The sequence below is a fragment of the Protopterus annectens genome, chromosome 10.part0 (assembly GCF_019279795.1).
Source record: "Protopterus annectens isolate FY-2018-M chromosome 10.part0, PAN1.0, whole genome shotgun sequence".
NCBI classification, from domain to species: domain Eukaryota; kingdom Metazoa; phylum Chordata; order Ceratodontiformes; family Protopteridae; genus Protopterus; species Protopterus annectens.
The window spans coordinates 706,800,368-706,818,015 of record NC_056744.1 but is presented as its reverse complement, the minus strand read 5'-3'; the positions used below and the strand labels follow the sequence as shown (position 1 = coordinate 706,818,015).

Here is a 17,648-nt window from a genome sequence, read left to right as displayed (position 1 = left end):
TCTACAGTTTACTCATCTTAAATTCCTCCTTTTGTCTTCTTTATGTATTTCCATCTGCTGAATTGTCATGTCAATACCTTATTTATTCCATCCCAAAATTCTGCCCCCTCATATCTCCTGCTCTCCTTAACCTTGGAGACAATGTCCCTTATGTGTGACAACTTCAGTTCCTTTTTCAACCAATAATCTGTCAGTTTCCAGTGTTTATATGTCCAGTCTACATCCAGAGACAATAAAGACATTTTAAGAAGAATGTGATTGGATACTAAATGTGGACGTGAGTCTAATTATTTTACCATTTGTACATGCTCTTTGGTTATATAATATCTATTTAATCTAGACCAATTGTCATGCTGTCACTGCAAAAGTAAATTCTATATAAATCAGTTTAATCTCCCCTCTGTACTCTAGTCTATATGACTTAATTATTATTTTAAGAATTCTACCTTCATTTATCAAGCTCCTAACCCCTGGTGATCCACTTACATCTCTAATGTGCATAATTAAGTTCCAATCTCCAGCTAATAATGTTATCCCCTGCTTATATGCCATTATCTCCTTAAATATTTCTTTAAATCCTTTTTACCCATTTTTGGTGGAAGGTGTATATTGTCCAGAGTAAGCTGTCAATGCAGCCAGTAACCCCTGACCAAGACATACATCACTTGACTGTCAGATTTATGGTCAACTGTAAAAAAAGAATCCCTTATCTTATATGGAGAGGTACTTCTCTCTTTCTTCTGTCTCAAGCTACTGCATGACACCCTTCTTTAAATAAAATTTAAACACCTTCTCATGCTCTTATTTATTCAAATAGGTGTCTTTTAACAAGACTACATTTGCTTCCATTTATCCGATTACTTCCATTACTTTTTGCACTTTAATACCCCTATGAGGCCATTAATGTTCCACGACAAAAACATTAATAGTTACTTAGTCTACTGTCTACTTTAAATTTATGACCCTTACTCACTAGTTTTCCAAAAGGAACATATATTACGTCTTTTGAGTTTATATTCCAATTATGCTTTCTTTTTTCCTGATACAACTGAATTGAGAAGTCTAAATGCTCAAAAAAACTTTTTTCATAACTAATATCGAAGAACTTAACAACTATATACAAAGCATAAGAAATAATACACCACAAACTTTCTTCCTGTTCATTTCTCATGCAATAGCTTTTTGCTGGCTTTCTACTGTTATCCCCCTCTCTTCACTATTCTTGGGCACCTCCCCTCCCTGCACGGATACATTGTACAATTATTTCCTTTGCATCATCTCCTTTCACCCCCACTTCTAACTTCCTCTGTTCATTCCCACTCATGTAAGCAAAAGCTTACACCCTCTTTTTTATCAACAGCATTAATTCTCCCTTTTTCTGTCCACTGTCAGCACGATCTGCTCCCTCCTTGAGTCTCCTTCCCGTATTTTAAACATAGCCTTTGCCTATCATTGATCTCTCATTCTTATTAACTCTACCATACTCTTACACATGCACATGACAGACCCTCCGTATTAGCAGCAGACCCTGTTATGATCTTCATATTCACACTAATCCTTTTCTCCCATCCCTACCAACTCCATCACAACGTGCTGCCTTAGTTTACTACCATTTAACCATTATCCTTTATTTCACCTTTATTATGTATTACGTTGTCTTTTTCCTCCCATTTGTTTCTCTGCAATGCATTTAGCACAGCCTTAATAAGTGTTAGGGTTGTGAACCTTACCCTTATAATTTGCTGAACTTGAGTCCATGCCACTACTTTCTTCAAAAATACAAAACTCATCCTTAATCCACTGTTCATTATCCCGGTTTTAATTATAGTATTTATCTCCTTGTAATGCCTACCGCAACTAATTCCCCTACATCCTACAATATTTCTTGTACAATGTGAACTTTTCTATATTTGTTTTGTCCTGTTTTTATCATGTTCACATTAAGTATTCAGGTCTCACCACTGTCACTCATTGCCCTATTCTCACAAACCTTAAGCTGTTTTTAAATTATCCCCTGCAATGTGATGTTATAATCCTCAAGCAACAGTCTGTCGTTACAAGTTAGAAACTTTTCAGTGTTGTATGATACTAACCCATCACTCTGCCACTCATCCTTCAATTTATCCCTACATGCCACAGGGGTGATAGTATTGCAAAAGGATAACTGAACAAATCAAAATATTTTCATCTTCAGGCTAAACATGTCTGCTGTACCATTACCATCCCTTCCCCAATTTTCTTATCTATTCTTATTTCTATGTCTTTTTGTTCATATTACTTACAGTTTTTAAAATGAATGTCCAGATAAGAAGAGTCCATGTCACTCATAGTATTTCTAACTTAGTACCAGTCATAAGACACCCCATGTCAAGCAGACTATTCATTCTGTTCTTGTAATAATGACCTTGTAGTTTTTCTGTCGCTTGTCTCCTTCAATAACAACTCCATTACCCAAATTTTCTCCTGAAATTTCCTTCAAATGACTGGTAATGGCTGAATTGGACATCTCGCTCTCTTACCCTCCATTGGTCTACCTTCATTCACTACCTGTTCTACATCATTTACTCCTGCTTTACTGTCATGCAGAAACTGACAGTACTAGTCTCCAGTTCCTGCTTATCTGACTCTTTTTCTAAAAATGTCTTAAATTGACTGGGAAAGAACACTTTCAGGATAGATATGGCATAATTTCCTATGGGGTGCAAACTGATCTGCCTTCCGCCTTGTTCCAACCAATTAGCTGTGGCCTGCAAACACCCTGCTTTCCCCAATTTTCATTTTTTTCCCCTTTTGCCATAACTTGTTTAGCAGTTGTTCTTTTAATGTGAAAGTCAGCAGTTTTATAAATATAGAACATGGAAATCTCATCCCTCCCCATTGCTGGGAATAAACTCGCTCTATTTGAATATTGTTTAGCGGAATCACTGTCCACTTCAACAAGAAGTTAACCATAAACACCAAAGTCCTTGTCCTCTAATATCTCCAACCCATACACTCTCTCCAGCACATTGGTAAATCTCATAGTCTCTCTTCTCCTTCAGTCTTCCAACTCCATTAATTTTTCTTTCATTTCTTCCTGTGCGGTCTGTAGTTTCAACATTCATATCTGATGTTCAGACTCATTCTAAAGTGTTCCTATCTGTTTCACTTGCTGAGATAAGGTTTATCCTTTTGATAAAATCCAGCGGTGCTTCATTAATTTTGACTACCTCATAATATACTTTATCCAATATCTCTTATATTTCAGACATCTGCCTTTAGTCTTTCTCACTGGATTCCCCTTCACATTTTCTCTTGCCACCCTGACTTCTTGAGTTCTCTTATATGCTATTCCTTATCTCTTCAAAGGATTCCACACTTTTTTCATTTTTTGCATCTTGTCATTCACATTATAATTGGGGAGGAGACGTTTTTCCAATGTTAATTCAGCTGAATATCATTACTGTAAATCCTTTTCATGTTAGTCTTGATGATTAGATGGGCACACACAAACTTATGCCAGGATTATCATGTGTGTCTCTGCTTGATCTTGGAGGTGGATACTCTTAAGTACTCATAAAGGGTGGCAAGAGCTGTTTAAATTGTGTCTTCTTAAAGGTGCATATAACTAGACCTCTTATGCTTTGTATGTCTTGTCCCGGATTTAGTGCATAATGTGATTTGAGGTAAACACTTTCTTTTCTTCCTGGAGGAACCCTAACTTGACCACATTAGTAAAGAAGGAATGAAAATTCAAGGAGGAGCAGGATGAAGTCTGTCCCACAGTTCAAATAAATACATCCTTGACAGAGACAGACATGGAAGAAGATTCTATTCACTCAGATGAGGGAGGTATAATAGCCAAGTTAATTGCAGAAGGATAAGTGTTCTTCTACTCTGCAGTCAGAATGTTTGGAGGAGGACTGAGGACCTGTTCCATCTACATCCAGTACGGAAAGGTCTAAGAAGAGCTAATAAAAATCAGACGTCCTAATTTTCAGAAAGTGCAGTGTGATGATCCTACACTCATAAAAGCTTAAAAAATATTTGTGTAGTTGATAGGGGGTTCATGATCCAACTCCTACCATTCTGAATCCATGACCTCTTCTGTTAGGTAGATCAAACTGGGGATAGTATATTAAAAAAGGTATCGGTACCACAACCATTTATACAGCCTGTACTAAAGCTAACTCACACTCACAAGGTGCAGGGAAACAAGGAAGAGGATATTGAATAGATTTTACTGGCCAGTTGTTTTCTTAACAAATAAGAACTATTGTTGTGTGTTCTTTGATTGTCAGGGAAGAGACCCAAACTCTGGATTTAGAAAACCATTAGTCCCTGTGCCCTTTACTGATGTAGCCTTTTAACAAATAACCATAGTCACAGTTGGACTCCTGCCTAAAATAACCAGAAGTTACCAATATATATTGATTATGTGTAAATGCCACATATTTTGGAGAGGTCATTCTTATGCAGAGACTAGCTGCTAAAGCTATTGCTAATGCCCTAGTATAGATGCTGTGTAGGGTAGGAATACCAAAAGAGGTTTTAATCATCAAAGGGTCGCCTTTTATGTCAAAGTTCATGAAGAAACTGTGTCATTGTTTTTAAATTAAACAACTATGCACTTCTGTGTAATATCCCCCAAATGGATGGGTGTGCCAAACAGTTTAATAAGACTTTGAGATTATTGTTAATAAAAGTTATGAGTAAGGACAGAAAAAAATAGGACTCCCTTGTGTCTTATCGTAAGCTTGCCATCTGAGGATTTCCCCAGTCCTCTACTTGGTTCAGTCAGTTTGAACTGATGTATGGAAAACAGTGTAAATGAATTCTGGATGTGGCCAAAGAGACCTGGGAGGATGAGACTGCCTCTTTAAGAGTGGCACTACCATGTCTCAGAGATGCAAGGAAGAATGTTTGCCATCTTACCTACTGCTAGAGGAAAAAGGTAGAAGCAGTACAAAAACAGAGCCGACACATTTCCAAAAAGCAGGTTCGAGCCTTTCTAGGACCGGTCACTTATTACTGTAAGATTTTGCCTACTTGTGAGCGGTATCCTATTACCTAACTAAACAGTGAGCGGTATCCTATTACCTAACTAAACATACTAACTCTAAATCTCCTCAGAAGTGTCAAGTTGTATTTACTGTTTTAAATAGTCCATACAAATGTCCAGCAGTCAGATACCTACTTAATCCATGTACCCCTAAAACAGAACTTAGATCTGTGGAGATAAAACCCTTTATCATTCCTTTTCCCCCAAAACGCTTTGTGAACTCCTTGTATATAGCCCATGTTTCAAAAGTATGGAACTCATTCCCACCCCAACTTGCAAATGAGACCAAATACAAACAATGTCAACATCACCTACAAATATATCTTACCTTTCTGTGGCAGTGACACTCTACCATGCCATCACTTCTTTACCCCATCGTTATCTTTCCCTTCATCTACTCAAACACAAATTTTATCTGTCTGTATTAATAAAATCTTTCACCCAAATGTATCTTTTCTACACCAGGACCATCCCATGTACTCCCATGTTCCCCTTCTCTTCTAATCAGAGTAACCACTGCTCCCACCTTTTTTTTCCTCTTTCCCTTTTCTACATTAAAAGTCACTGGGCTGGATTCACGATGGCTTGCACGGAGTCTAAGAGTAGAGTAAGACCCCATGCAGCCATCATGTTTGACGAGCGATCCAGGAACAGCCTGCAGGGGTGTGCAAGAGAGCTCCTAACACATCTCTTATGCAGAAAGGACTGGGACATGCAAATTACCTCAACTGCAGCTGAAAGGCATGCAAATGAGGTAGATTTTAGATTCAGGAAACCCGAACCTGTCCGAGTAAGAGTAGTGTTATCTGCAGAAATGTACTCAGTTGACAACTGAGTACCGTTCTGCAAATAGCAAAACGGAGCCATGACAGCTCGAAATAAAGGTTGCATCCAGTAGAGGAAGCATACCAGTGGCCAAATATATGGCCATTGGCAATGTTTCCTGATGCAAAATGAAAAATAAATAAATTTTTTTTTTTTGTCCGATTTCCAATGTTTAAGCGTAGCGCAGCGTTGCACTAAAGGGCTGTGCTCTAAAAACCAGAAAACTAATAATAAAAATCTACAAATGTGGATTTTATGTGAATTTGTAATGTACAATGCAAGGCAATGGCAGGCTGAAGACAACATGTCTACCGAGTAGGGGTTGCTAAGGGGGGAACCCAGTCTAAGAGATGTAACCATGCATTAGTAGGCAATCCTATGCAAATGAGGGTAAGGATAGTGAATCCCAAGTCTACATAGCAAATGAGCACAGTCAGTGGAGTGTAAGACTAGGATAAGGGGAGTAACAGAGTAAGATATAGGTGACATCATGAGGGGGGTATGTATGAAAGAAGCTAATCTCATTGGAGCAGAGTGGCATGTGTTAGCTGTCAGTTGCTCATCACTGGAAGAGGTGTGTCAGTAGGTATCCTAGCTAAAGTCAAGAAATAGAAGGTGCACACTGTGTCCGCCTCCCTGAGGGAATGGAAAGGGAAAAGGAAGCACAACAAACAGTAGGAAGTTAACCAGGGAGAGTCAGCAGAGCTAGCAGGTGGAAATAATCAGAATCAGGCAATCACACGGGCAGTACACAAATCCAGCCCAGCACTTAAAACTCTGAAAACAACAGCCCATTATTTTTCTGTCAAGAGACACTGCAACACTGGAGTTAACTAAGAGAAGTGAATACTTAAAAAGCTTAACTGACAAAAAAAATGTTAGTGGCTGCAGTTGCAAGCAGTGTCTACTGTTATTAATATCAGTATTCATTGTGTAATACCCCACCTCTATACATGATGGCAATACTTTCTAGAGGGAGTGAGACTGACACAGCTAACATACATTGCACAATCATGAACTTGCATAGAACATATTTAAGAGCTATGGCGTCTGCCCCACTCAGATATGCTAGTGTTTGTAGTGCCCTGATACTGTCTGTGGTTTGTAAAGTGCCTCTGTAATGTTATTGTTTGCTAGAATGACTGCTTCTCTTATCACTGTCATGTAATGCAATTCCACAACACTGGCTGTCAAGGATTTACAGAACAGGCTTTGTCTAAAGGCCTTTCTATTATTCCTTTACATTCCTTCATTGCAAGGAATGATATATGTATTACAACATCATATTATTTTATATCTGCTGTGGCTTAGTAATAATTCATGCAGTCTAGTGTGCCCATGGTCTGGGGTTCGAGACTGACAGGGATGATGTTCATCGTGCATACAGCTGCAGTCATAACAGATGGGTTATCCCGCCATCAGGCGGATCCTTGGTCGGCTGAATTCCAAAGTCTAGGTCCGGCGTCGGTTGTTGTCGCTTCTTCCCTGACGTCAGTGCGGCAGGGGTATAAAAGAGGCAGCCGATGCCATTTTCTTCAGTCTTTCTTGCCGCGCGGTGCCCGAAGCAGAAGCAGTTCGCAAGTGCCGGTCGGCCAGCTCCTGAGATTCACGAAAGTATTTCAGCCGAAGTCTTCTTGAAAGCTAAGTACCCCGTCGGGGAAACTTTTCTTGCCTCAGACCGATGTCAGACAAAGTTAATAATTGCATTTCATGTGGGAAGCAAATACCGCATAAGGATTTCCACTCTTTCTGTATACCTTGCTTAGGCCCAGAACACGACGTCTCGGCCTGCCGTTTTTGTGCTAGATTCAATAAGCGCACTATTAAGCATCGGGCGGAGTTTGCCCTTCACTATTTTGGAAAAAAATTTAATTATATTATGTCATCGGATACTCCGACTCCAGTTTTGAGCAAAAAACACAAAGATAAGGACCGACATACGAGGTCCGCACCACCTACTGAAACCACGCTAAGGCCGACTACCGGTTCTCCGGTACTCAGCGAGGCGCCTATGCAGCCCCTGATTACCGATGACAATGCATTACCAGTGTCTTCAGTACCCAAGGGCACAGGCTCCTCGGCCCCCATTCCTACTAAAGATCCCGACGCCACTCCTGGCGGGGAAACTCAGAATTTAGACAGGCTTGCCATTTCTCAAGGGGTCTTCAGGCCTTCCTCCTTCTCTATTAAAGTCTTCACTAAATCTAAAGCAGCCATGAAAACCAAAAAACAGGTTCCTCAGACCCCCTCTCTAGGCACCATGCCTAAAAAACAGATGCTTAAAATGGCTGAGGATTTGATTACTCTTATCAGGGGTTCTCAACCCCCCTCTGACAAAAGGCCCAGATTAGAGGAAGCCTACCCTTCCTCAGATCAAGCTTCTATTACCTCAGAACTATCTGAGGACAAGGATTATGCCTATTCTCCATTCGAAGACTCTGATACAGAGGGGTCTATTCCCTCGGTCTCCCCCCCTGAGGACTTCTCTTTTGGGGAAACCCTGCATACATTGAGGGAACACTTTCACTGGGAAGGCCAAGATTACTCAGATTCCAAGAAAAGTCAGGGAATTTCTTCTGCTCCCCCAGCATAGGCCTCTGGCTATCCCTCCTGTTTTAGATATATTGGATGATGTGTACACAGAAGCCAGCCTTAATCCTGATTCTTTGCCTCCAGCTCCTGTTAAACCAGACAGGTATTACCGGGTTTCTGATTCTCACCAGTTCCTATATAAAAGCCATACTGCTGACCCAGAAACAATTTCACAGGGTCCCAAGGGAATTAAGGCCTCTACTGCTAAAAAAACATTACCTTCAGAGAGAGATTCCAGAGCTTTAGAAAGGTGGGGGAAAAAGGTGTACACCTCGGCCACTTTAACCATGAGGGAATTAAACTGTCAGTTCCATATGTTAAAGTATCAACAGTTTTTGATATCTCAGCTGAAAAGCAAGATGACACAACCAGAACAACCAGATTTAAAAGAGTTGCAGGATTTGTTGCATGGTGCAGAGCAAGTGGGTAAACATACCTTGCAGTGTGGTTTTGATGCTTTAGAGGCCTCATGTAGAGCTGCTGTTACGGGGTCTGTTATACGTAGGCATGCTTGGCTCAAAGAGCAAACCTTACCAGATCATGTCAAAGCTAAATTATTGGATGCACCTCTTCAAAAAGATGTATTGTTTGGTGTTAAAGCTGAGGAGGTGCTAAAGAAAATGGAGGAAAAAGCAAAATCAAAGCAAACAGTGAAAGATTTTCTGCAGGTACAGCCTCCACGTTTCAGCAGAAACTGGCCTTCAAAAAATTGGTCCTTTCCAGCCACGGACAGACCGCAAAGGGGCAGATACAGGCGCCCAAGGGGCAGAGGGCAACCTCAAGGATCTATCAGAGCCAGACAGTGGCAAGCACCAACCCCAAGAGGTGGAGAAGATAGATCACAGTCTTTTAGAAAACAGACACAATGACTTCCCCCTACACCTGCCAAGCAAGGCTTTAATGGCAGCACCTTTGGGCGGAAAACTGACATTATTCTCAAAAAATTGGCATATTGTTACAAAAGACAAATGTATTCTGGACATTATAGACAGAGGCTACAGGTTCCACTTTCACACCCTTCCAAAAATGAGAGGCATGCCAAACCTGCCACAAAATCAAAGGGCAGAGGCACAAAAACAAGTTTCAGCTCTCATGGACATGAAAGCAATTCAAGAGGTACCTGCAAAAGAAAAAGGTCAAGGGTTTTATTCCAGACTATTCCTGTTACCGAGGAAAGACAAAGACTGGAGACCAATCTTAGACCTATCCATCCTAAACACATATCTACAGGTGCCAAAATTCAAGATGCTCACATTACAGCAACTTCTTCCCATGCTGGGCAAGGAGATTTGGCTGGTAACATTGGACCTCAAGGAGGCATACCTGCATGTCCCTATCAGACAAGATTGCAGAAGATACCTTAAATTTCTTGCAGGTTCAACCCATTATCAATTCTCTGCACTGCCCTTTGGCTTATCTACTGTGCCCAGAGTGTTTACGAAATGCCTGGCATCAGTAATCGCCTTCTGCAGACTACAAGGGATACAGATCTACCCATATCTGGATGACTGTCTGATCCAAGCGGACAGCAAGGACATACTACTGCAGCACCTGGCGTTTGTAATAAAACTGTTGAACTTCCTGGGATACACAGTCAACAAACAGAAATCAAAATTAATACCCTTTCAACAAATAATTTTCCTGGGTGCCAGTTTGGATACAACCACCCAGATGGCCTACCTCACACCAGACAAGCAAGGGCAACTGTCTCAATACTTCAGAAAAATGGCAACTTACACCAGGCTAACTGCAAGAAAAATCATGCAGGCTCTGGGATTCATGGCATCTTGCATCCTACTAATCCCATGTGCAAAGCTGCATATGAGGAAACTTCAATGGTACCTGAAAAACTTATGGTCTCAACACAGCCACAGCTTGGAAGCAATTATCCCATTCTCATTCCATGCCTCCAAAAGGAATTTTTGTGGGGGACTCAAGCTTGCCAAAGAAACACAGGTCTTCCTTTCTGTGTACCTCAAGCAACTCAAATCATCACAACAGATGCCTCAGACTACGCCTGGGGAGCACACATGACAAATCAGTGCATTCAGGGAAAATGGGCATGAAAAGAGAAGCTCCTTCACATCAACCAAAAGGAAATGCTAGCCGTGCAAAAGGCTATTATGACCTTCAAAGACCTACTGCATCCAGGCCAGCTGTTGATAAGGACAGACAACACCACAGTGATGTAGTACATAAACAAACAGGGGGGAACTCATTCATACCCACTGTGCAGGCAAGCCATGACCCTATGGAACACAGCACTGGATTTGTAAATTCAACTGCTGGCACAATTCCTGCCAGGGAAGGAAAACACACTGGCAGACAACCTAAGCAGAAATATGACAGATCCACACGAATGGAAGTTGCATCCTCAACTTTTCACAAAGATAACTCAGGCATGGGGACAGCCAGACAGATCTGTTTGCTACCCACAGAAATTGCCATTTGAAAAAATTTTGTTCAAGGACCTATCATCCAAAGGCCTGGAAAGTGGACACACTTTCCTTCAATTGGGCAACATTGACAGTCTATGCCTTCCCGCCTCTTCCTCTGCTGCCCAAAGTTCTATTAAAAGCCAGAGCAGAAAGGCTGAAAATGATTCTCATTGCTCCAGATTGGCCAAGAACAACACTGGTATCCGCTCCTGAAGAGCCTGACACATTCCTCACCATGGATCCTACCTCTAGTCCCTCTTCTGCTGTCCCAGCACAGCTACAAAACCCTTCACAGCCATCTCAAAACTCTAAATCTAGCTGCATGGAGAATTCCTTGATTTCCCAACAGTTTCTCCTCTCCAAGGAGGTGCAGGATGTCATCTTGGAGGCCAGAAGACCATCTACTAGAAAGGCTTACTCCACCAAATGGAAATGATTTTGTGCCTGGAATCAAGAAAAGGGACAGAATCCTTGGGTAATAAATATTCCTCAAATTTTACAGTACCTAGCTGAGATGTTAAACAATGGACTTTCCTTCTCCTCCATCAAGATCCACGCTTCAGCCATCTCTGCACAATACAACAAAGATCCTCCATTATTCTCTCACCCTCTCTTAAGGCAGTTCCTCAGAGGGGCAAAGAATTTAAAACCCCAAAGGAAACCACCAGTCCCTGCTTGGGACCTCAACTACGTATTGGAAAAGCTGACCCTTCCTCCCTTCCTCCCTTCAAGCTAGCTTCTTCAACAGAGTTACAGTACTTGTCATGGAAAACAGCCTTTCTTCTGGCTATCACCTCAGCACGCAGGGTTTCGGAGCTACAGGCCCTCATGGCTGTGCATCCATTCATCATTTTCCATCAGGACAGAGTTTCCTAACGAACCAACCCTACCTTTATGCCAAAGGTAGTATCCAGTGTAGCTTTGAATCAGACTATCCACTTACCTACCTTTTATCCTAATCCACAAAACAAAGGGGAAAGACTACTACATTCCTTGGACATTCACAGACAAATTTGTTACTACTTGGACAGAACAAAGCCATTCAGGAAATCTGAGCAACTCTTTGTGTCCTATGCTGTAGGTGCTCAGGGAAAGGCTATTTCCAAACAGACAATTTCAAAATGGATAGCCCACTGCATACGATTTTGTTACTCATTTCATGGAAAAACTGTGCCTGCATGCATCAGATCCCACTCCACCAGAGCCACAGCTACCTCTGCAGCCTTCCTCAGGGGGGTCCCTACCAAGGACATTTTGGAAGCAGCCACCTGGAGTTCAGTGCACACTTTCTCCAAGCACTATCACCTCCCACTATACTCAAAATCTAGAGCGGGCTTTGCCACAGCAGTCCTGCAGGGCATCCTAGCCCCTCCTAGTTCCACTTAGTGCCTACCACCCTTACTTAGCTTTGGGATTCTACCCATCTGTTATGACTGCAGCTGTATGCACGATGAACATAGTACTGTTTTGTACCTACCATAAATGTAGATGTTCGAGTGCTCATACAGCTGCAGTCCAGGTTTCCCTCCCTCCATCCCCTCTTAGGACAGGCCTTATGACAAACACTTTTCATATAACCTTTTTGGGGTATTCTTTTATGGTGTATTTGCTTGCAACTACTGTTTTTGATTTATCAACATTGCATCTTTGCATAACATTATGTTTGCCTTCCTTCTGGGGGCACCTGACATCTGGGGCAAGAAAAACTGAAGAAAATGGCATTGGCGGCCTCTTTTATACTCCTGCCGCACTGACATCAGGGAAGAAGCGACGACAACTGACGCCGGACCTAGACTTTGGAATTCGGCCGACCGAGGACCCGCCTGACGGCAGGATAACCCATCTGTTATGACTGCAGCTGTATGAGCACTCGAACATCTACATTTATGGTAGGTACAAAACTGTACTTTTTATTTTGCAGATGAGCAGACAGAGCCGACCCATTTCCAAAAAGCAGGTTCGTGCCTTTCTAGGACCGGTCACTTATTACTGTAAGATTTTACCTACTTGTGAGCGGTATCCTATTACCTAACTAAACAGTGAGCGGTATCCTATTACCTAACTAAACATACTAATTCTAAATCTCCTCAGAAGTGTCAAGTTGTATTTACTGTTTTAAATAGTCCATACAAATGTCCAGCAATCAGATACCTACTTAATCCATGTACCCCTAAAACAGAACTTAGATCTGTGGAGATAAAACCCTTTATCATTCCTTTTCCCCCAAAACGCTTTGTGAACTCCTTGTATATAGCCCATGTTTCAAAAGTATGGAACTCATTCCCACCCCAACTCGCAAATGAGACCAAATACAAACAATGTCAACATCACCTACAAATATATCTTACCTTTCTGTGGCAGTGACACTCTACCATGCCATCACTTCTTTACCCCATCGTTATCTTTCCCTTCATCTACTCAAACACAAATTTTATCTGTCTGTATTAATATAATCTTTCACCCAAATGTATCTTTTCTACACCAGGACCATCCCATGTACTCCCATGTTCCCCTTTTCCTTCTAATCAGACTAACCACTGCTCCCACCTCTTTTTTCCTCTTTCCCTTTTCTACATTAAAAGTCACTGGGCTGGATTCACGATGGCTTGCACGGAGTCTAAGAGTAGAGTAAGACTCCATGCAGCCATCATGTCTGACGAGCGATCCAGGAACAGCCTGCAGGGGTGTGCAAGAGAGCTCCTAACACATCTCTTATGCAGACAGGACTGGGACATGCAAATTACCTCAATTGCAGCTGAAAGGCATGCAAATGAGGTAGATTTTAGATTCAGGAAACCCGAACCTGTCCGAGTAAGAGTAGTGTTATCTGCAGAAATGTACTCAGTTGACAACTGAGTACCATTCTGCAAATAGCAAAACGGAGCCGTGACAGCTCGAAATAAAGGTTGCATCCAGTAGAGGAAGCATACCAATGGCCAAATATATGGCCATTGGCAATGTTTCCTGATGCAAAATGAAAAAAAAATTAATTTATTTTTTTTTGTCCGATTTCCGATGTTTAAGCATAGCGCAGCGTTGCACTAAAGGGCTGTGCTCTAAAAACCAGAAAACTAATAATAAAAATCCACAAATGTGGATTTTATGTGAATTTGTAATGTACAATGCAAGGCAATGGCAGGCTGAAGACAACATGGTGACCGAGTAGGATTTGCTAAGGGGGGAACCCAGTCTAAGAGATGTAACCAAGCATTAGTAGGCAATCCTATGCAAATGAGGGTAAGGATAGTGAATCCCAAGTCTACATAGCAAATGAGCACAGTCAGTAGAGTGTAAGACTAGGATAAGGGGAGTAACAGAGTAGGATATAGGTGACATCATGAGGGGGGTATGTATGAAAGAACCTAATCTCATTGGAGCAGAGTGGCATGTGTTAGCTGTCAGTTGCTCATCACTGGAAGAGGTGTGTCAGTAGGTATCCTAGCTAAAGTCAAGAAATAGAAGGTACACACTGTGTCCGCCCCCCCTGAGGGAATGGAAAGGGAAAAGAAAGCACAACGAACAGTAGGAAGTTAACCAGGGAGAGTCAGCAGAGCTAGCAGGTGGAAATAATCAGAATCAGGCAATCACACAGGCAGTACACAAACCCAGCCCAGCCCAGCACTTAAAACTCTAAAAACAACAGCCCATTATGTTTCTGTCAAGAGACACTGCAACACTGGAGTTAACTAAGAGAAGTGAATACTTAAAAAGCTTAACTGACAAAAAAAATGTTAGTGGCTGCAGTTGCAAGCAGTGTCTACTGTTATTAATATCAGTATTCATTGTGTAATACCCCACCTCTATACATGATGGCAATACTTTCTAGAGGGAGTGAGACTGACACAGCTAACATACATTGCACAATCATGAACTTGCATAGAACATATTTAAGAGCTATGACGTCTGCCCCACTCAGATATGCTAGTGTTTGTAGTGCCCTGATACTGTGTGTGGTTTGCAAAGTGCCTCTGTAACGTTATTGTTTGCTAGAATGACTGCTTCTCTTATCACTGTCATGTAATGCAATTCCACAACACTGGCTGTTAAGGATTCACAGAACAGGCTTTGTCTAATGGCCTTTGTATTATTCCTTTACATTCCTTCATTGTAAGGAGTGATATATTTATTACAACATCAAATTATTTTATATCTGGTGTGGCTTAGTAATAATTCATGTAGTCTAGTGTGTCCAAGGTTTGGGGTTTGAGAATGACAGCAGTGTTTTATTTTGCAGATGAGCAGACTACAAGCCTTTTAGCTACAGGTAAAATGTTGAATAAATCAACTATGGTAGTGGAACTCAGTCAGCAACATTCTGAAAGGTTACACTGGGCATGCTCACACACAGGCCATGTCAGAGTATAGCAATGGTCCATACCTATCAGGCAGTTACAGGTGTCAACCCAGGAACCACACGCTATCCAGCAATCTGGCCTGTGCACACAGCTATATGACAATAGACACATATACAATATAGTCGAACCCTGTCATAATCACATATTTGCTGCAGATACCTAAGTTGTTCATAGAAAGTGGGGAAATGAAGACGATAAACACCTGCAAAGGGTATCACCAATAAACAGGTGTGAATCCTGAACATTATCAAAGGTGCAGAGTCTGATCCTAGGCTATCTGCCCTAGGGCATGTACACACCTAGACAGAGTGTGTCTGGCATGTGCAACATGTCCAAGTTGAATACTGTGCATGTGAAAAGTAGGTCACACAAGATAGCCCATATATGTACAGTCCATTGTGCATCTGTGTAGCAGGGACACAGAAGATATCCCATGGCCAAACATACAATCACCCATACACCTGTCCAGCTGACTCACACAGAGCTATTGGACATCTTCCAACACACATGGCTCATTCCTGCAATTACTGCAGACATTACCATGACCAGTCAGAAGATATCTGCAACCTACAAATGTGGCAGGTGAAAAGGAAACACCCAGTAGAGCATGTAGTGTGCCGTGTTAATGCCTGTCTTTGTAGTATCATAACATAGGTAGGGGTTTGAAACCTGCAAATGCTGTGTGTGTGTGTGTGTGTGTGTGTGTGTGTGTGTGTGTGTGTGTGTGTATGTGTGTCACATCCTTTGAGAGGAGTGGCCTTTTTGTAGACTGTAGACACAATGAAGGAGCTACATTCTTCTTTGGAAAGTCTGGTGATGTCAGCATCCTACAAGTATAGCAGGTGGAGATGAATGCCCAGTAAAGCATGTAGCGTGCCGTGTTAATGCTTGTCTTTGTAGTATCATATCCTAGTTAGGTAGGAGTTTGAAACCTGCAAATGTTGAATGTATATGGTGGGGGGTTGTGTATGTGTGTCACATTCTTTGAGAGGAGTGGCCTTTTTGTAGACCCAATGAAGGAGCTACATTCTTCTTTGGAAAGTCTGGTGATGTCAGCATCATACAAGTATAGCAGGTGTAGACAAATACCCAATAAAGCATATAGTGCGCCATGTTAATGCCTGTTTCTGTAATATCATAACATACTTTAGGTAGGGGTTTGAAACCTGCAAATGATGAATGTGTGTGTATGTATATCACATCCTTTGAGAGGAGTAGACTGTAGACACAATGAAGGAGTTACATTCTTCTTTGGAAAGTCTGGTGATGTCAGCATCCTACAAGTATAGCAGGATTAGAAAAATGCCCAGTAAAGCCTATAGCGTGCTGTGTTAATGCATGTCTTTGTAGTAGTGTAACATATTTAGATAGGAGTTTGAATCCTGTAAGCGCTGTGTGTGTGCAATTCTGTTTGAAAGGAGTGTCCTTTTTGAAGACTGGGAAAACACACTAAAGATGTATATTCCTCTTTGGAAAGACTGATGATGTCACCACCCTAGAAATACAGACGGAGAAGGGAAGCCACCCAGTAAAGCAAATAGCACACTGTGCTAATGTGGCTCTCTTTCTAGTGTCATAACATACTTAGACAGGGGCTTGAATCCTGTAAGTGCTGACTCTGTGTGTGTCACTCTTAGACAATGCAGTGAGGGTTTTGCTTTTACTATGTTATGACATATTATGATTACAACAGTAAGTGCATTGCACACATCAGGTATCTGCGTGACAAATATATATGTGTACATGTTCCCTTAATCAGTACATAGGTGTGAAGCCTGCATACTACATAAATACATTTGTTGCCATTGACAGGTTGTGCCGCTGTTTCGCAGATCGTAATCACATATGTATGTATGTGACAGAGCCATCCACTGTCATGATCCATGGCCAGGGTCATCTGTGCCACACACACCCATGACAGTTACTTAACAGTAGTGTGAGTGAGGGTATATGCCTGGGGTATATGTCAGACATGTTCATACACAACAACGACTGACAATAATAGACAGTCTTTATAGGTGTACAACCGCCTTGTGGATATGCATCCAGGCCTCTAATGTCTCATGTGACACACCTTGGAACTCCACAATACCTATGGATATGTGGATACCAAGGGACACATGACATAACATGAGGCTGTATGTACACATTGGTACCCAACATACATGTTGAGGGCTACCACCTATGTGGTACTGATGGGATAGTAAGTATAGTACATGTAGATGACTATGCCATATTAGGCTTACCGCTATACAGCATGTATCAGATGACAGGCATCTGTCTGTATGATACCCTTGTGTAGGATATGTGTCCCTACAGTGCCCTGGTTGGCGCGGCACGCACGTCCGCACATACACATTGCACTGGATAAAGTGCTGCTAAACTTTGGGCAACCCT

The 17,648-nt window shown here is 41.7% G+C and overlaps 1 protein-coding gene across 2 annotated transcripts in view; it reads left to right on the top strand.

Annotated features, from left to right (window-relative positions):
• The window catches only part of LOC122813289 (FRAS1-related extracellular matrix protein 1-like), a 1,751,891-nt gene that overhangs the window by 557,338 nt on the left and 1,176,905 nt on the right, over positions 1-17,648 (top strand). The gene's annotated exons all lie outside the window — the stretch shown is intronic.